Source organism: Eschrichtius robustus, chromosome 1 (genome assembly GCF_028021215.1).
Source record: "Eschrichtius robustus isolate mEscRob2 chromosome 1, mEscRob2.pri, whole genome shotgun sequence".
NCBI lineage: Eukaryota > Metazoa > Chordata > Mammalia > Artiodactyla > Eschrichtiidae > Eschrichtius > Eschrichtius robustus.
Window position 1 is genome coordinate 198,141,368 of NC_090824.1, and position 20,783 is coordinate 198,162,150.

The 20,783-nt window shown below is 40.2% G+C and overlaps 1 protein-coding gene and 1 pseudogene across 25 annotated transcripts in view; both read left to right on the forward strand.

The window, feature by feature from the left end:
• The window catches only part of ZNF438 (zinc finger protein 438), a 176,154-nt gene that overhangs the window by 92,143 nt on the left and 63,228 nt on the right, over positions 1-20,783 (forward strand). The window lies entirely within an intron of this gene.
• LOC137769270 (probable ATP-dependent RNA helicase DDX10 pseudogene) lies at positions 16,742-20,152 on the forward strand (annotated as a pseudogene).

Consider the following 20,783-nt stretch of genomic DNA (forward strand, 5'->3'; position numbering starts at 1 on the left):
CAGAAGTTTCAGGAGATTGACATAAAAAATATAGGAAGGGAATATGTTACCCTTCCTATTTTAGAAGTCTTTGAGCATAGCTTGAGATTTTTATCTTAGGTTCTTAAATTATACATAATATAAGTAATGTCAGTTTTATAGAACTAAATATAACTCTTTTATGATGTTTAATCATCTAATTGGCTTCTGTAAGCTACCTATCAATTCTTTCAATTTTATTGCTTCCATTACATTTGTTTTCAGATAAAGATGAATGTCATGTCTCAACCAACACTGAAAGTGTGACGTTTAGGAGACGTTTGCTACGTCAAGTCACCTCGTGTGATCTGCTCACATCCCTCAGCATCAGCTTAACATTGATTTAAAACGTAAAGAATTAAGTTCACCGCCTTTGAGGCTTTCTCAATGCTCGAATTGCTCAGAATATCTTAAGAGTCCCCTTGTATATTGAATCACTGGTCTTGGAAAATAGTGGAAAGATGATTACTTACTAAGTTTCATGTGCTTATTAAAAATAGAATGTTTAAAATCAAGGTATTATTTTAAAACTGAGAGTAGCACTTCAAAATCGTCCTTTCTTTTGTATCAAGTCTAGGCAACAAGTCCCAGCTGTGTGCCAAACTTAATGGTTCTAAAACGGTTTTCCGTTGTAACAAATGTTTTGTTTTTCAGTTTCTTAAGTCTTTGTATGGCTTTTTAAAATAGTTCTTGATCATTAAAGGGTGATACTTAGTAACTGGAACCTTAAATGGTTAGCTATTTATTCAAAAACTGTAGCTTTGAAAAGTCATCTTAACCAATCCCAACTATTATAATTATCTCCTAATGGTCTTCTGTCTTCATTCTGTCTTCTATCCTGTTTTTGTTGCCAGACAGATCTGCACGTAGAAGCACTCCAATAACTTTAAAACCCTTTACTGGCTCCCCACTCACTGCTGGATAGAATCCACGCCTTCCCCTGGCATTCAAAGCCCTCTCCCAAGCTCCTAAAATGCCCCCGCCTTAGCCAGCTGAGCTCCCTCCTGTTCTCTGACTTCTCATTCTTGTCCGTGCCTCTGCGTCTCGACTTGGACTGTTTTCTTGGTGTTTCTCTGTGACGTCCTTTGCTCCTCCCTTTCTGGTTTCTCTGCCGGTTGAAATCTTGGCGCAAGCTGGCCCCTCAAGGCTCAGCTCAGGTGTGGACCCCTCCACGAAGCTTTCCCTGATCACTCCAGCTAGAAGCACGAGCTCTTCCCCTCTCTGCTGGCTTCACCCAGGATTTTGTTTTTACCACTGTTTCAGCACGTTTTACCCTGCAGCTTTAGCGTGTGTGTTGATGTCTGTCTTATCTCCCACCCGAGGTTGTGAGGGCCAGAAAATCAAACCTCTTGTCTAACTTATTTTTGTCTTACACAGCATTCGGCAATAACCTTTAGTAGTGCTTGGTAAATATTTGTATAACAAATTGAGAATGTGCCTGGACTTTTCTCCCATCATTCCCTCCGCCTTTCATCCTTACAGACACATATGGTCCGTATTCATGGCAACTGTTCTCTCTCGTTGTGCCCTCCTGGCAGACCTCCACACTGCCATCTTATCCTAGGAAAACACTGACCGTGGTGTAATTAACAAGATACAGTCAGTTCCCAGCCTCAGAAATAAACTGTAGTTCCCAAAGTTCATGTCTAATTCTGTTGTTTGGAATGCAGAAAGCATTTTTCCACCAAAACAATGTTATAAATAGTGGTTAGGTTTCTCAGCCAGCCCTCCCAGGACTAGTCAACCCAGAAGTACCAGGGCAGCCTCCGTGTATCACATTGTTTTGTAGAGAACCTCTAACTCTGGATATGGAAACACATCTCTCATTCCCTAGAAGCAGAACAGTAACTTTTCTGGACAGCCTGAGCAGTAGGAGGGTCTGAGCTGGGGCTCTGGCATGCCCCCACCCCCCATATTGGATACCCTCATACCAGTAGCTTTTTGGTTTTCAGTATTTGCATAAGGGACATTTACCTATATAGGTCACTGATACTCTCATGTCTTCTGAATTGAGGGCAAGGGGACACTTGCTCTTCTCATCCTCCCCACAGAAGATTAGGATGGTAAATAGGGCTTCAGCTGTCCTATCACATGGGTGGGTTAAGTCAGGTATTGACAGATTAGGAGCTGTTTTACTACTCCTCACTTTCAGTTGTCCTGTGGACTTATGGGAATTAAATATACAAACATGGAGAATACTTCTCTCTGTAGGAAAAACACATTTCTAGGCATCAGCTCTATATTTGACATGACATCAGTTTTGTGGACAAGTGATTATCAATTCCTACGTGGGCGTAGTGATGCTTTGCCATGAAAAGCACCCGTGTATGTAAACAGCCCTGGAGGCTGACGGTTTCTGTTGTCAGGCTGTAAGAAAAGCACTCCATAAAATTTAGAGAATTTAGTATGTTCAGTCATCTTATGAGCTTGGAGCACAGGAGTGAGTGTCTATTTTATGTTTAGTACTGTCCTAGATGCTGGGGACTGGGGAATGGGAACCAAAGATAATATGAAAAGTGTGCTTTCCCCTCCAGGAGCCTGAATCAGGGAGTAGAGTATGAAAGAAACATTCACAGTGCAAACAATGTGTTGTTAATTGCCATAAAGTACTTCAGGAAGGTAACAAATGTTCTTAGGATGATCAGAATGGCATGATTCACCATGGTTATAAAGATAGTGGTGGGATTTCATTTAGTCTTAGAGCAACGGTGAAGGTCTAAATAAAGAGCTAGGAGAGGAAATGATATTCCAGGTTGGATTAACAGAATGAACAGAGGACTAGAGTTACAAACAAACAAACGAAACAGCATTATTGGCTGGAACAGAAGGTTAGTTTATGTCAGTGAAATAATAGGTGGGAAAATGGCACCAGCGGTTCCACCCTGGCAGTGAATACGAGTTCATCCGTAGATCTTTTTAAAAATACAAGTCCCTGGATCTTACCCCAGAACTAATAAATAGAATTTCTGGGGCATGAGACATAAGCCTGTTTATCTTTTAAAGCTCCCCCAGTGGTTGAGAACCACTGAAAGAGAAGGAGGGGCCGAACGTAGGAGTCAGGCCTCTGTCCCTCAAGCAGTGGGAAGCCCTCAGGGGCTTCTGAGACGGGTGACATATGAGCAATGGGCGTTTGCCAAGATAAAGGACTCGTCAACTGCATGTGAATGGCAGAGAAATAAGAACCAGCTTGAGTTTGAGCAGTGGTGGTGGGAAAGCAGAGACGGTCACATGTGTACGTGTGCTTGGATGTATGGGAGTCAGTGATGTCAGGCGTGATTTCTTTTATAAACTGGTTATACGACTTCACCATTAGTTTGATCTCTTTTCTCTTACAACCTGGCAACTTAAACAGTAATTTCCGCCAGTTTGCATTTAGTGGAAGGAGACCATTGTCTACTCATGTCCACGTCTAACTCATAATCATAAGTGAAGTTGTGTGTATGAGGAATGCGACCTGTAGCGTACTCGTAAAGCGTATACTAAGCACCCGCATGTGCAGTAAGACCACCTCAGTTCTTACTGGGCAGGATTGTGCCAACAGCTGGAGTCACATGTACGATACTTACTGGCACATAATTCTCTAGCATCTAGTTGAAATTTGAAGAAATAGTCTGACTTATGCTCTCTGCGCTTTAATATTTTTAGCAACAGATTTGATAAGCGCTTCACTTTTCTGGTAGCAGACCCACGCCTGCTTCCTGCCAACAGCAGCTGTCCTTCCTCTGAGTTTCTGCTTCTCTCCTGGCCACGTCTGCAGCCCCTCCCCTCCCCTCCCCTCCGGGCCCACCCCCTGCTGATGTCAGTGCGCCACAGCCCACCCCACCCTCACCCGGGGGGGCAGCAGAGAGGAGATTAAAGCAGTCAGAATTTCACTTCCCCTTTGCCACCGACACGCAGCTGACCCTGGGGGCTCACACTCCTGGACGATGTGAGACGTGAAGGCTGCCAGCGTATCCACACTCAGAAGGCTCAAACCACGCCTTAGTCGGACACGTTTCCCATCTCTTTGACGTATTTTAAATAATTTATGTTTGGCAACAATGGGCCATGTTTATTAGATGGCAGAGAATAAATTCAAGGTGTGATGTTTTGATGTGACCTGTCCCCTTTAAAAAAGGATTCAACATCATGGATTTTTTAAAAAGAACCACTCTCTTGGCTATTTTTTAACAGTACATACTGTGACAGCAGTTTCTGCTCTGGTCTTCTTTGCCTGTGGCAATTAATTTACTCTTGTGTTATCAATATCTCCAGATCTCTTGACTTAGCTTTTTTATAACAACTTAGGCTTTCACTAACTATCCAAATGTTTAACCAGACGATGGATGGTCTGCTCAGATTTCAGGGAGCCTGTAGGAGAAAGGGAAGCCGGGAGAACTAAAATTTGTTGAGTACCCACTCCGTGCCATGTCCTTTGCATGTCTTTTATGATCTTAACTCCATTTTACAACGGAGGAACTTGGGATTTAGAGAGGTTTAAAAAATGTATCTGATGTCAAAAGTCGAGTCAGCGATAGAACTGGGTTTTGATCCCAGGTCTGGCTATCTAACTGTTTAAGCAGCCCGATCCTACAGGTCTGCGTGACGTCTATTTGTTGGGAAACATCAGTGAACTTGGAATTGGTGGTGGGGCGGGTTGGGTGTAAGCTTTACCTCCCTCCCTAATAACCGTGACCATTTTAATGAAATTTTCTTTTAACATCTTTATTGGAGTATAATTGCTTTACAATGGTGTGTTAGTTTCTGCTTTGTAACAAAGTGGATCAGTTATACATATACATATATCCCCATATCTCTTCCCTCTTGCGTCTCCCTCCCTCCTACCTACCCTCCCTATCCCACCCCTCTAGGTGGTCACAAAGCACCCAGCTGATCTCCCTGTGCTACGTGGCTGCTTCCCACTAGCTATCTATTTTACATTTGGTAGTGTATATATGTCCATGCCACTCTCACTTTGTCACAGCTTACCCTTCCTCCTCCTCGTATCCTCAAGTCCATTCTCTAGTAGGTCTGCATCTTTATTCCCGTCTTGCCCCTAGGTTCTTCATGACCTTTTTTTTTTTTTTTTTTTTTTTTTACATTCCATATATATGTGTTAGCATACGGTATTTGTTTTTCTCTTTCTTACTTATTTCACTCTGTATGACAGACTCTAGGTCCATCCACCTCCCTACAGATAACTCAATTTCGTTTCTTTTTATGGCTGAGTAATATTCCATTGTATATATGTGCCACATCTTCTTCATCCATTCGTCTGTCGATGGGCATTTAGGTTGCTTCCATGTCCTGGCCATTGTAAAAGAGCTGCAGTGAACATTGTGGTACATGACTCTTTTTGAATTATGGTTTTCTCAGGGTATATGCCCAGTAGTGGGATTGCTGGGTCGTATGGTAGATCTATTTTTAGTTTTTTAAGGAACCTCCATACTGTTCTCCATAGTGGCTGTATCAGTTTACATTCCCACCAACAGTGCAAGAGGGTTCCCTTTTCTCCACACCCTCTCCAGCATTTATTGTTTGTAGATTTTTTTGATAATGGCCATTCTGACCGGTGTGAGGTGATAATCTCATTATAGTTTTGATTTGCATTTCTCTAATGATTAATGATGTTGAGCATTCTTTCATGTGTTTGTTGGCAATCTGTATATCTTCTTTGGAGAGTAATGAAATTTTAATTTAAAATATTTAATGCTCTCAGCTTCAGTTTCCTCATCTATCCTATGGGGATAAAACCTGCTTTACTGACCATTTGGGTTGGTTGTGAGAATAATAAGCTAGTGAATTTCAGTATGATTTTACAGGTATAAAAATCCTTGAAAGATTGAGAGATTTTTAATTTAAGCAAAAACCCACAAAGCATTAAATGAGATGATTTGGATAGATTTTGTGGTATTTCACTTCTTAACATTGCCTTACAAACTTTCCAAATAATATTTGTCAGTTTTGTAAGTCCCCACCCCCATGGTTTGCCAAACTGCGTCACTGAATTAAACATCTCAGTGCAGCAGAGAGAGTCCTGGCTACACACCAGGTACCTCATTTCACTTACCAGAAGCAATCATTAGTTTCTATACCATATCCAACAGGTCTGAAGTCTGGTAGATACTGAAATGTTCATAGCCAAGGAGGACTCAGAAAATTCAAAGGCTGCTCAATAGTCATTGACTTATCGGACTAAAGTTAATGTTAACATTCTCAGGATAATTCTTTATATTTTTCAAGTTTTTAATACGCCTGAGTAATAAAGTCACATTTTGTAAAAGTACTTTCACAAAACTGCTATTCAAAAGTGTTCCCAGGTCTCTGGGCAACGTTCATAGGTTACAGGATGGTGAATACTGAAAGAGAGCTCTGAGCTATTGTCATCCACTTAAACTTCTTAAACTTAAACTTCTTAAACTTCTTAAACTTAAACAGAGAAGAGATAAGAAATGTAGGGAACTCGTTAAGTTACAAGGACAAGGTTACGAATGAAGTGGCCATGAGCCTGAGAAGTACCAAGGTCATGTCCTAGGTTTACCCCAAACCTTTACCCCTTTAAAGCCCTAAGTCTCTCCTGAAAGGCACATGCCTTAGGGAGACCAGCCGAGACCATGGAAGAATAGTATTGGAGTAGTATTCAGATATGGATCTGGAAGACTGCACCTGTTCAGTCTTGGACCCAGAAGTGTGTAGGGCTCTTCCGCATCGGCCGTACATCCCAGGAGGGGTCCCCAGTCCTGAGGTGCTGACTCCCACCTGACTTCTAGTGCCAGCACTGCGCCTGCTTCCTACATCTGGTGGATGGATGCCTTCGGGAAGGGAAAGGAGACACAGGAAGCAAAGTAAACGTACAAAGCAGAGACTGTCCGTAATTGTGGACCATGTTTGGCTTGCACAATGTTCGTTTTAAACATGAATTCGTTATTAACTAGTATTATTCTAACTAGTTCCTAATTGAGTTTGCCGTTAATTAATTTAATGTGCGAATCCAGATTTCTGGGTTCTCTTGAAAACTGTCAGATGTGGCAGCTTTAGTCCTACCTTTGCAGGTGGCTGTCGTCCGTCCGTTAGAGCTGACGGGAAGTTGCCTCAATGAGATGGGAGCCTGTGCTTTCCAGTTCTCACAGCCCCACCCCTGGCTGTTGATTTCCTTTAAATAGAATGAAGAGGAAAGTTAAATGTTGCTTATACTGCCATTTGTGTTAAAACTGGAAATAACAGGTTGATAGGATAGCGTATTTCAATATAAGTGAAAGACTGCGTTATTCTCCTAGGGCTATTGTAACAATGTACCATAAAGTGGGTGGCGTCAAACAACCGAAGTTTGTCCTCTCATTGTTCTGGAGGCTAGAAATCTGAACTCAAGGTGTTGGCAGGCTCCTGCTCCCTCAGAGGCCTCAGGGGAGGATCCGTGTTTCCTCCTCTAGCTTCTGGTAGCCCCACGTGCTCCTTGGTTTGTGGCAGGATCACTCCAGCCTCTGCCCCCATCTTCTCTTGGCTGTCTTCCCTGTGTCCAAATTTTCTTCTTACGAGGGCGGCAGTCACATTGTATTAGGGCCTACCCTAATCCAGGACAACCTCATTTTAACTGAGTTACGTCTACAAAGACCCTATTTCCAAATAAGGTTACATTCACAGGTACCCGGACTTGGGACTTAAATGTAACATTTCGCAGGGGCACAGTTCAACCTATAACTGATGGCATATTTCTTGGTGGAGTGCAGAGTAATAGTTTCAGGGCAGAGATCCCTGGAACAGGGTGCCTGGATTCGTACTTACAACTTGTTTGCTCTGTAACATTGGACCAGCCGCTTACCCCTCTCAGTGACTCCATGCCCTCATCTGTCAAATGAGGATGATGGTACCCGCCTCACAGGGTTGAAGTGAAGACAAAGTGAGGTAATACATGGAAAGTACTTGGAACAGTGTATGGCACATGCTAAGTTTCAATAAACGGAGCCATTCTTATCTTCACTGTTATTCACTCTTACTCATATACACAAGTTCTGTGCGTGCAAGGAGTTTCCGTGCCCAAAGCTGTCATTTAAGATAGCATTATGAAACAAGCCATGGACAAAGTAGAAATAGTAGATAGAAATGCTGCATGAAAAAAAAAAAAAAAAAAAACAAAAACTTAAACCAATAAAAAAGAGAGTGAGAGAGGCTGGAATGTTAATAAGATTTACTTTTTCCTGCAAATAAAATAATCGTAATACATTAAAAATGTTTAGCCTCCTCACTGTATTGGATTACCTGCCCAGCCTCTGGATGCACTTGAAAGTGATAAAGACCCAGGTAGGAACTTCAGACCTAGAGGCTTAGATGTTGACTCTTGGGCTGGTGAGCACAGTGGCCTGGAGATAACACTGGGGAGGTTAGTCCAGGGGGCACATCCAAGGAACACATGACTTCTAAGTATCCCCGCCTGCCTCCTTGGAAGCATGTTATTGCTGTCTGCCTCCTTCCCATAAACCCTTGCGTTGAAATTATCCTGGTTTCCAGTCTCTGGGTCAGAGATTGAGGCCGAATAATTCTTTACATTTAAACCCTACTTTTCTTCCAAAGGGACCAAATATTTTGAGATATATTATTTCATTTTTCCACATAGCATTTATGTAAGACAGCCGTACAACTTGAGTTTTATTAAAAACTGAGAAGGTTTAAAGAAATGACAAGGCTTTTTGAAGTCCTTGGAAGAAAATTGTTCTACAGGTTAGGGCTATTGGGTATGCAGTACTACAGAACGTGTATGTGGCTCATTCTCCAAGGTAGTACTGTCCTGAAAACATGAGAATATTCAGATAAAATCAAAGTATCTTACCTAAATGGTGAAAGGGGCATATGGGGATGATATTTACTATTTGTGATTTTATTTTAATAAAAGAAGTTAGGCTGTTTAATTTTTGGCAAAGAAGTGGTGTTGTATCATTCAATATTAGTAATTTGGAACATTTCAATTAAATGATGAATTCATCAGGACTCCTTCAGTTGCAAATGCAAGAAAGCCAGTTCAAGCCAGCTTATGAAAATCAAAGGAACTTAATTGTTTATATAACTATGGTTTCCAGAGGTACATCTGGCGTCAGGCATGGCTGCAGCCAGGAACTCGGATGATCTCATCTGGACTCTTTTTCAGCTCTGCTGGTTTCTTTATTCGTCATTCTCCAGACAGCATGTGACCAGTGAGATGACCGGCAGCAGCTTGAGACTGTCATCTTCCCAGCTGAGCAGTCCCAACAGAAAGAGAACTTGTGGGGCTAAACACCTTGCTGCCTGCCTTAAGAGAAGATGCGAATCAACCCTCCTTGACCCCGTGTGTGATGAGTCATCCCTGAGGCCCAGCGGAGGGCATGAGTTCCCCGTGCTGCAGTGAAGAGGTGTGGCCCAGGGACCAGAAGCCCCCCTGGCGTCTCGAGGAGCAAGAGAGGCTTTCTCCCAAGGAATTCAGAGAAGGGCGGTGGGAGTGTGTGCTCAGCAGACCAGAGCTGTAGTGGCCTCAAAGCGTTACAAATGGTGTGTGAAATCAGGTAGAGACTGTAAGTTCTGATCTTAAGGTGGCAAATAGAGAACTTTCTGCCTTCTCCTATTACAAAATCCATCCAAAACAAAGGAACTAAGAAAAAAAAAATTCCAGCTCTATCTTTGATAAAACGTAGGTGACATTAGTAACTCTAATCCACAAATATGAACACAGAAGTTATATGACCCTGTGACTTAGCCGAGGACAGTGAACACCTAAGCTCCCACAGGGGAGAGTAACATGACAGGAAGCGGTTTTGCCTTGTAGAACCTTAGGAGGTCTCAGGTTAGGCTGGAGGAGGAGCTAAAGCATCGGGTTAGAAACAGACCACCAGTTGAAAGTCTATGAAAGGACCGGTTGGACACTCGGACCCTTGTCTCACCCCAGCCAGATAACTACCTTCCCAACAGCCCAGGCAGTGGAAGGTTTATTCTCTGGAGATGTTGAAACTTCAGAGAATCGGGGCTCAGGGACACGGGAGCAGTAGAGGGCGGGGTTAAGTAAACATCCGCCCTGCTCTTAGAGCGTCAGGAGCCAAACTTCTAAGTCCCCAGTCAGGTGCTGGAGGATTCTGCAGAGACCCTGATCGGTCCCAGGGGAACTTCCTATAGGGGTGCCCCACAGGGAAAGCCCACTTACTATTCAGTGAAACTGACCTTCAACAAGCTCAGCCCACAGGCAGAGCTGCCCTCTTGCTTTACTAATAATTTACACTTAAATAGGGAGAGTCAGCCTAGGATCAACAGATATTTGGGAATGCCTCCCATATGAAAGCAGAGATAAAGCAAACAGAAATAAAGAACTCTGAGGAGACAAAACAGCAGGGAACTTAAGAAACAAACTATAATTACTATCTCTGAAAATGTGAGAAAATTTTGCGTAGCAGAATCCTTTTTAAGAAGGAGAATTAAAGGAGAGGAAAATTAAAGAACAAGAAGTAACTCACAAAAATTAGAAATGTGATGGCTGAAATCAATTCCTTAGAGGGATTGAAAAATAAATTTGAAGAAGAAATAATTAGAGACACAGTCCAGAAGATTCTGTCACTCACTAATACCAGAGAAAATCTGGAGAGAATTATCGAAGAAATAATACAAGGCACTTTCCTAGAACAGAAAGAAAAGATAAATGGTAAAGTTTCCAGAGAAGAAAAATTGTCATATACAAAGTGTTTTGGATAAGAACAAACAAGGGACTTCTCAACATCAGTACTGATATAGAAACATAAATTGTGAAATATTCTCTTAAGGGATAATTTTTGTCATTAAAAAGCATTTCTTCTTTTACCTGAGAGTTAGTTACTGTCAAATATCTCTAGTTTCCTTAGCACATATAAAATATTCTACTTACAAATTTTCCATTATTTAAACTTATTTAAATTTTTTATATAATCTGAGGTACACCTGCAAATTTGTGTTTCAGAGATTTAGGATATTTTATGGTGCTTTTTTGCACCATAAATACATAAATATTTTATGTATTTTTTGATTCACTAATTCACTCAACAGGTAATTGAGTGATCTTTTTTCAAGGTACTGTGGAGTTGATATTTCTTGGCTTTGTGTGATAGCCCAACATCTGGTCCATAGTTTTATAGTCAGTGATAATAAATATGACTGATTTAGAAACTCACTGATGATACTAGGGTATGTGGTAGCAGGACCTGCAAAATACTTGTCATTTTTTTTTTTTTTTTGTCCCAACATACTGTGATATCTTTTTTTTTTTTTTTGGCCATGCCACATGGCTTGTGGGATCTTAGTTCCCCGACCAGGGACCGAACCTGGGCTGGCAGTGAAAGCGCTGAGTCCTAACCACTGGACCGCCAGGGAATTCCCAACAACATATTGTGATTTGAAGTGACAAAGTTTGGGTCCTACTTTTCAAATATGTTTGGCTCTTATTTTTATACGTGTATAAAACTATATTAATTATGAGTAACAAAGTATCAGTGTAGAATATTAGTTTTTGTCTTATCTTTTATCAGTGTAGAAGACAGAGTCCTGAGTGCTAATTTCTTCCAGAAATTAGAGGCATCAAAAGTTGAAATTTAGCAAACACTTTTTTCAAATTTTAATTATTTGAAAAAATAATATTTTTAGGATTTGATGAATATTATTTTTGACTATATAACTAATAAAATGTATTATTATGGTATTTTTGGATTAAAAGTCTTCTCCAAATAGCATTTTGGTTTTTAAAACATTCAAAATTTTAGGTTGTGAACATTACAAAAGAATTGAAATTTTAAGTGCAGTGCAGCTCCCTCCTCTTTTTGGACTAGTTTCGAAAGCCTAATGAAATGGAAGGCAAGTGTCTTTTTCCACTTAAAAATGGTTATATTTTATTCCTTAATGTACTATAATGAGAACAAAATAACATAGAAAAGTCAAGAAATGAAAAAGTGCCAGGATTCTTCTTGCCAATATAACTTTTTAGAATTGTGCTGAGCTGCTTTTGCTGTAAAACCAGACCCAGTCTCTTATGGATTCTCCAGGTAATGACATTTTGTGGAGGATTTTTGTAGTTCTTTTGGCTCAGCAAGGTCGAGAATTTTGAATTAGAACTGGAAGGCATCCTCTTATTCATTTTACAAATGAAGGAACTGAAGTCCGGAGAAATCATGATTTATCCAGGGTCATACAGTTAACAGCGAGGGTTGGAGGAGAAACATGGCCTCCTGTCAGGCAGTTCAGTGAGTGATCTTTGTAAAAGACTCTTTGGGTTTATTCTCACCACCGTCACGTTATGTGTAGTGTCCATAATTTATTGCATTAGGCCCAAGTTGCAACTTACAAGTTTGTGTTTAATTTCCTGAAGCTGAGGGAACATTTAGAATTAGGAATACTGACAGTGACCCAAAAAAATGGAATGGCAAGAAGCATTTGGAAGAACTGTTGCCTGGGGTAGAAGCTGTCCCTTGCTTAGACTCTGGCCCTGCTCTCTAGAAGGAGCTCCATTGTTCATTATTCCCTAGGACCTGAATGTCTTCTGGAAGGTTCTTCTTTGCCCATCTTCCTCCAAGGTCACACTTATACGGACATTGGGGGAATATTCCCGCCTTGGAGGCTGTGTAACCTTTGTTTCCTACTTTATGATCATGCAGTTTTGGTGGTTAGAGCATTGTTTTAGGAGTCAGCTGGAGGCTTAGAGGCAAGGCTTGGGGGTTGGGGGGCTGGCAATGTTATTCCCTCAGAAACTTAGCTGGCTTCTGCTCTGCCTCCTTCTAGTTGACTCCATATGCCAGACGGAGGGATTACGTGTCCCATCTGTCAGGGACAGTCTCAGTTTATATCCCTCGTGCAGGTGAAGTGATAATGCCCTCTTTCACTCTCAAAACTGTCCCGGGTTGGACAGTAAATTGTGTATGGTCGCTGTAGCCAAAAAAGCATTCCAGGAAGTCCCACGCCTAATTTATTCCTTTGCTTCCTTTCTCCTATTCCTCCCTCTCTCAATTTATGGGGGCCCTTGGATGGCCATTTGAAATAGGCTTCCTGGGAAGTTCACCTACTCAGCCTGATCGGCAGCAAGGCTGACTTCCCTCCGTTCACCTTAGAAAACCTAACAGGCCATTTTTGCTCAAAGCCTTTTTCAGTCTCCTCCCTTACTGTGTAAAATCCGGAAGCGGTCAGATTTTCTAACCCTGGGAGCCTCCAGATTTTTGGATTCTCTACTCCCTTTCAGTTCTGCTCTCAAACCTGTCAGTTCTTGCCTGTGCAGATTTCTTTCTTGTAAATTCTCAATAAATGCGGCAAGTAACAATGTTATTCTGATATTGTTTTCCATCTCTTTTTCCCTATAGGCTTAGTTAGACACTTAGTTAACACTTAGTTAGAGCTAGATAGCTCTGAAGCTATCCCATTCGTTTTCAAGCATTGAGGTGTAATTTACATAGAGCAAACACACAGCTTTCGGTTCAGTGAGCTTGACAGTCGTATACACCATGTAGGCCGCCACCAAGACTAAGACGTAGAGCATCTGCATTGCTCCAGACGGAGGCCGCTTTCCAGTTAGCTCCCTGGAGACAGCCACTTTTCGGCTTCTATCACCATGAATCCCTTTTCACAAGCAGTACTTGTATTAAAAGTTTTGTGACTGTGTGACATGACTGTCCTTCTGTCCTTTACTCGGTCTCTCCCTTTCCTGCTGCCGGGCTGCTAAGCAGTTGTCGTATATTTTAGATTTTTTTTGTTTGGTCTGCACCCCACTTAAAGATACCATTTTTTATGTTAGTTGGGGAAAGCTAAGTGCTATAGTAAGTGGACCACAAAAAACGTAACAGCTTCAACCTAATTAATGAGCAGTACACTGAAGGCGTCTTCCATCAATCGGTAACTTTCGTTAACCTGGGCCTTTGAGTCCTCCAGTAGCTGGGGAAGGAGCAGGAAGCTACCTCACCCGCTTCTGGAAAGCCTCAACCTGAGATCTGACACTCAGCCCCATCCTTTTGGGGACGGCTCTGCACAAGACCACATCTGGTGCAAGGGAGGAGGGTTTGGAAATGTGGACTCTGGCTTGACACTACTTCTCAGTGACAGCTCCACACCATGAGGCGGGAAAGCAAAGTTTGGAAGATGTTAGTTGTCTACAAGGTTAATGTCACAGCTTTTATTTTCTTTTAATAACATAATACCATATTGCTTTGCTTTTTTGTCTTCACGTTGCTTCTTTTTCTCTGTGTTGTGTATTCTTTCATGCTTTTCAAATAAACATTTTAGCATTGGAAGATTTTTTAAAAGGGTATTGCTATCTCTATGATAGAAATGTTCAAGGCAAAAGCAATTTAGTTTCCTTAGATTATTCTGATGAAATTAAAATTATCTCTGGCTATTAGCAGCTATAATTTAACTCTTAAAAGATAAGGATCCATGATATCACCATTTCTAATCAATATTGTACCAGAGATCCTAGTCGGCAGAGTAAAATAGGGGAGAAAAACCTAAAAAAGATAAAAATAAAAAAGTGTAGGAATGGAAAGGAAGAAAAAAACCGTGACTATTGGCAAATGATATAAATGTCTATGTAGAAATTTTCCAGAACTCTGCAGCTAAATTCTTAGCATTAACTAGAGAGTTGAGCAAGGTTTTTGGATACAAAGTCTGTGTGGAAAAGCCAATTGCATTTCTATGGACCAGCAAAAACAGGAACAAAACAGAGGATGTAATTTTTAAAAAACATTTCATTTTGAAATGATTAACATCCTACATAGCCATGGTATATCTTCTCAAACTAAGAAATTAACACTGATACAATAATATTAACTGAACTGTGGCTTTATTCAGATTTTCCCAGTTTTTCTACTGATGTCCTTTTTCTGTCTCAGGGTCAAACCCAGGTAGCTGCTATCTCTTTAGTCTGCTCCAATTTGCAGCAATTTCTTGTTCTTTTCTTTCTGGGACCTGACGCTTTGAAGAGTAATGGTCAGATCCTTTGTGGAATGGACCTCAGTTTGGGTTTGTCTGATGTTTTCTCATGATTATGTCACATCCAATCAACATGACATCACTGGCGATGTTAACCTTCATCACTTGGTGTCGCCAGGTTTCTCCACAGTGGAGTTACTGTAGAAAATGCAATTTAAAAAATATACAATTTACAGTAGAGGCACAATGTAAGAAGCATTTGAGTAAATCTAACAAATAATGTCTACAGCCTTTATTGAGAAAGTTATAAACTTTTATCAAAAGACATTAGCTACAGTCCAATTAAATGGAGGGAAACACAGTATTAATGGATTGGAAAACTTAATGTTGCAAAGATGTTAATTCTCTCAATGCACCTAGAATCAAATTCCTAACAAATTTGGGGGTTTTTAACATTACTACTACTAGTAGTAGTAGTATTCATCTTTATCGTTGCTATTTTGGTGATGCTTAACATTATAATAATTTTGAACTTAACATGGTAGAGGAGTGGTCCAAGAATTACAAAGACAAAGTGAAGACAAAGTGTCTTTCCTACCTATATTGTGACTTAATGTAAAATTATAATAATTAAGCCAGTGTGTGGTATAAAGATATACAAATCGGCCAATGGAAAGAATAGAGAATTCAGAAACAGATCCATCTATATATGGAACCTAGATTTATAAGAAAACTGGTATTGTAAACCACTGGGGGAAAGGACGGGTAGGTTTTTCAATGTATCAAGTTGGGGCAAGAGATTGCTCATATGAAAGAGCATACTGTTGGATTCCTATGTCATATCACACGCAAAATGGGAAATGGTGAAACTATCAGTTATAAATTAGTAATTATAATTAGGTTTAATTATAAAATTAGACGCAGAACCCAGGAAAAAACAGTTGAAGGAGAAAAACAAAACTACCAAAGGAGTGAAAGCAAAATTGGAAGGCGTGGAAGGGAAAAGAGATGATACAGAAAAAGAGTGAGGTCATAGGGATTAGAGATGTGAGAAGGGAGCCAAGTCAGACAGACATTTGAAAGATGATGTGACGCCTTTGGGTTTAAAATATCAGTGTTTACAGTATGCCAGAACTGCATCAGTTATTAACTTTTCTCATCCTTCTGAGTTATGTGCCAGAAATCAAAAAGCGATCTATAAATTAGTTTAATGATCTGTCTACCAACAACTCAATTACTCAATCATTTGTGGAAAGCAAAGAATTGGAAACCATCTGACTTTGAAAGGGATTTATTATCACTTTCTCAGTTTGGGAAAGTTTATTAAAAAGGCTTAACTAAGATTTATCAAATAACTGTTATATTTATTACTCTTTTACTTAGAGGCACCTTGTTTAACCCAATATGCTTAGAAAGTGTTATTTAGAAACATTATTAATTTTAATATATACTTACCAACATACAGTGAGTTTTTAGAGGAATATTTTGTCTTAACATATGTTTGAAACGTATTTTTATCAAAACCTTGCAGCTATAATGTACATCACTCAATTTAGGGAAAATGGTTGCCATTCAATCTAATTGACAAAGCTTAGTCATCAACTTTAAACTTATCTTCCAAGTCAGACTTCCTTCTGTCAGTAAAAATCCGACCTGATTTTTCAGCTCAAATCAATATGTTAATGTACGTTTCCATGACAACCATCACACAGCTGAATTCTAATTCTAACACCGACAAATAGATAAGGCACAGAGCCTTGCCACGTGTTGCCTGGATACCGTGATGCTGGTGCCTTCAAGATGTCTTTGCCTTGCACTCCCTAAAGTCTCCCAGAGTTGGGTTGTATCTTTTACAATAATGAGGGTTTTGGAAGGTAAGGTCCTGAAGTAAAAACACTCTCACTACTGCTTCATTCTACTACGTATCTGATTTTGTAATTTACTAACATGGGCCCACATACTCCATTTCTTAATAAAATACGTAAGTTATATGTATGATGGGGAGTGAACAAATCCTTATTGTAGTGCTTTGATTAAAGGAGGATTTACAGGTTTGGCTTCCTGGAGGGTTTTTATATTCCAAGGCAAATGCACTAGCCAGGATTTGTGGGTGGTATGCATTTCTTTTGCAAAGTGGGAAAAGAGTGATTGTGAAGGAGGGGAAGAGGGAATGAGAAGAGGCTGGCATGGTACCTTAGCTTCGGGTACATTCCGGAAGAGATCAGTCATAGGGAGGATGGAGGGTGAGGATCTGGAATTTGATTGCCTTTAAACGATCTGTGCCGACGTATCTCTTAGTCTTCGTATAGCTCTAAATGTACCTCAATTTGTAGACCGCTGATACAGAAGACAGGCAGAACAGGTCCATCATATATATAATTGTAGATACAACAAGACACCCAAACTAATGAAGTAAATCCGATACTTAGAGATTAAGCTTTTCTGAAATGAAAGACAACTAGAATCTGCATATTAAAGGGGCATACTGTGTGTCTGTGCCTAGTAAAAGTGCTGGACCTCAGAGGTAAAGAACGATTCCTTTGGGGAACCAGGCAAATAGGTTGAGTGTTTTTTATAAGGGGGGAAATTATGTTGGCCTCAGATTTCAATCAATGCAAGAAAATGGAATATACTTAAAAGATTTTGAAGAAAAGAATAGGTAACTTAGAGATTTTTATATCTGTTTAAACAATCTTTCAAGTATAAGTCAACCAGCAAATAGTTTTGAACTTAAAGAATTTTCAAAAATGATTCCTTTGGGCCTTTATGGAGGCAATAATAGAGAACAGATTTTTTTTTTTAATCCTGGCTTTGCAGGGTAAAGATGTACTTGGAGCTGCCAGAACAGGATCTGGCAAGACTTTGATTTTCCTTATCCCAGTACTGGAAGCTTTTTATCGTTCTTAATAGACTTTGACAGACAGACTCTGGGTCCTGATAATACTTTCTATGAGAGAACTTATCTATTTCTGAGGCCTTTTCTGAGAATTAGGAAAGAATCATGGCTTTTCAGCAATCTCATCATTGATGGAAAGACCTGAGACAAGGTGTTGGAGACGATCAACCACATAAATATATTATACTTGTTTGCATACAGGTTTGACTGTTGAACACAAGGATGAAACGATAAGTGTTCATGATACCAGTCTCCAAAGGTTAGTTCATGATGAAGTAGAATAGAATCTTGGGCATGGACCTTTGCTGACACTATGAATGCTGTTATGAAAAAAAAAAAAAAAAGAAAAAAACCTTTCTAAAAGACATTGACTTTGGGCTTCCCTGGTGGCGCAGTGGTTGAGAATCTGCCTGCTAATGCAGGGGACACAGGTTCGAGCCCTGGCCTGGGAAGATCCCACATGCTGCGGAGCAACTAGGCCCGTGAGCCACAACTACTGAGCCTGCGCGTCTGGAGCCTGTGCTCCGCAACAAGAGAGGCCACGGTAGTGAGAGGCCCGCGCACCGCGATGAAGAGTGGCCCCCGCTTGCCGCAACTAGAGAAAGCCCTAGCAGAGAAACGAAGACCCAACATAGCAATCAGTCAATCAATCAATAATAAAATCTTTAAAAAAAAAAAAAAACAAAACATTGACTTTGCTTTCTTCTAGGCAAAACAAGTCAGATCTGTGAAAGACCTTGTACCTTGTGTGCTTGAGCTTGAAAATCTCTGAATATGTTTGAGTTGGTGAGAAAAGTAAAATATAACATCCCTGTCCCTTTGGAACAAAACTACATAGGTTGTGAGCTGAAGTAAGAAATAAGTATCCTATATTCCTTTTTGAGAAGTATTATATTTTTTTCCAGTTGTCGAGAGGTTTGGTCCCTAAACCAAGTCTCCTACTGCCTATACTCTGGTATTTCTATTCTTGACTTCTGTGGTTGACAACAGCAGATGAGAAAAGTGCAAGTCTGTAATAAGTTTATCTGCAAGAGAGTGAACTGTGCTCTTTGCTACTGATACTATAGCCAGGGCGTTGGATATTCAGGCCACGAATTGAGTTCTTCAGTTTGATTGCCCAGAGGATACCAACTCATATTCACAGAGCATATAGACCTGCTTTATTAATTTTGCTTCCCTCAGAAGAAAAAAAGGATAGTACAGCAACTTCCTGAGTAGAAAGTGCTTATGAAAGAAATAAAAATCACTCCAGAAAAATGTATGGACATCTAGGAAACAAAAACAAAAACTGAAGTCATCTTTAGCCCAAGATCAACAATGAAAAGAAAGAGGTCAAAGGTATTTTGTTTCTTACATATGTAAGTATATCTGATGAAGGATGAAAGAGTATTTGATTTGAACAAGTTACATTTACCCAAATAGGCTATATTTCTTGGTCTTACTGTAAGCAACTCCTTGGATAAGATTCCTTCAGAAAGTGTAGAAACAGCTGACCAAAGAATTGTTAATGAGCTTAAGGCTCTATCCCTCACCAGTGATTAAGTGGAAGAATTTAGAGCTTATTTCAGTGAGAAAACGTCCATCGTTAAGTAAGGTAGAAAAAGGCCAGAAGCAGGAGAGGAAGAGTACAAGCTGGCCAATGGTATTAATAAAGAAGAGGAGGAAGAGGAAGGGAGGCAGATGAGGGGAAACATGGAAGTGAAGATGGTCAAACCAAAAGGGCCTCAGACTCAGTCTGCTCCTAGTACTGATGAGGCACAAAAAATCAAGGAAATTGCAGAAACAAAAAAAGTAATGAAACACTTTAAGTGAATAAGAAAATAACACTATTGATGAAGGGAAGTTGGTTCACCAGTGGCCGCCAATGTAGAAATCCATTGTGAAGGATACTAAGGAAGAGGATCATGGTAGTATCAACCTTGATAAAGCAAAAGATAGGCTTCAGGAAGAGGGCACATTTGATCAAGAAGAGTATGGGAGGAAAGTTAAGGCAAAACATATGGAGAAAAGACTTCTAAAAAGTGAAACCGAAAGAGAAGCCAGCAAGAGCCAGCAAGCAGAGGCCAAAGATGAAGGGAAGGGATGGTGCCTTTTAGGGCTGGATGTGATGTGTGATGAAGGATTTGATCCATTCACTCCCAGATCCTGGTAAATACAGACGTCTGAAAAATCAGACAGTGAAGATGGAAAATGAAATTAGTGATAACAGGAAGAAGCAGAGAATGAGGAAGAGGACAACAGTGAGGTGAAAGGAGTGAAACAGGTTGCAGTAGAAAGGAGGCCACATGGGAAACCTACGAGCCTTGGGATACAGGCCTGTCTTTAGCAGAGGACAAAGGGCTTGTGTTATATCTGCTCAGAAGTCGAAGCTAAATACTTCTTGCTCTACTCTTCTTGAAACCTTTGGTTATGATTATGTGGGCCAGAAGTCAAAAAAGAGTTGGTTTTGGAACAGTGAGGTACCAAGAGTCCCATCCTTAAAAGATCAGTGCAGCTCCAGATAGAAGTGGTCGTATATTTAACCCCCTTCTTGCCCCCATCACAGAATGTACTTAAAGTGAGTGGATTAAAGAAACTTCCTGATCCCATTTCCAGCATGTATGCTCTTGGATTATATCCATTCCTTTATTTTACTGTCAAGTTGTGGAGTCCTTGTCCCATTTTTTAGAAATTTTTGTCTTGCTTACTATTCAGAACATACTATGTTTATTCATTTGTTTATTAAACAAAATTGCTCAGAATTTTGATGTATTTAGTATTTCCAAGAAGAGTGTGTATGATGGAGCAGCCCTATTTTGCATTGAGATTATCAATAATATGCCTATTTCCCATTTTTAATAAAAGTACAACATCTAAGAATAAAATTAACAAAATTCATGCAAAAATTTCTACGTTGGAAATAACAAAACATTGTTGAGAAAAATTAAAGCAGACTTGAATAAATGAAGAAGGATGGCATGTTCATGCATTGGAAGACTCAATTAGATGACAGTTCTCCCCGAAT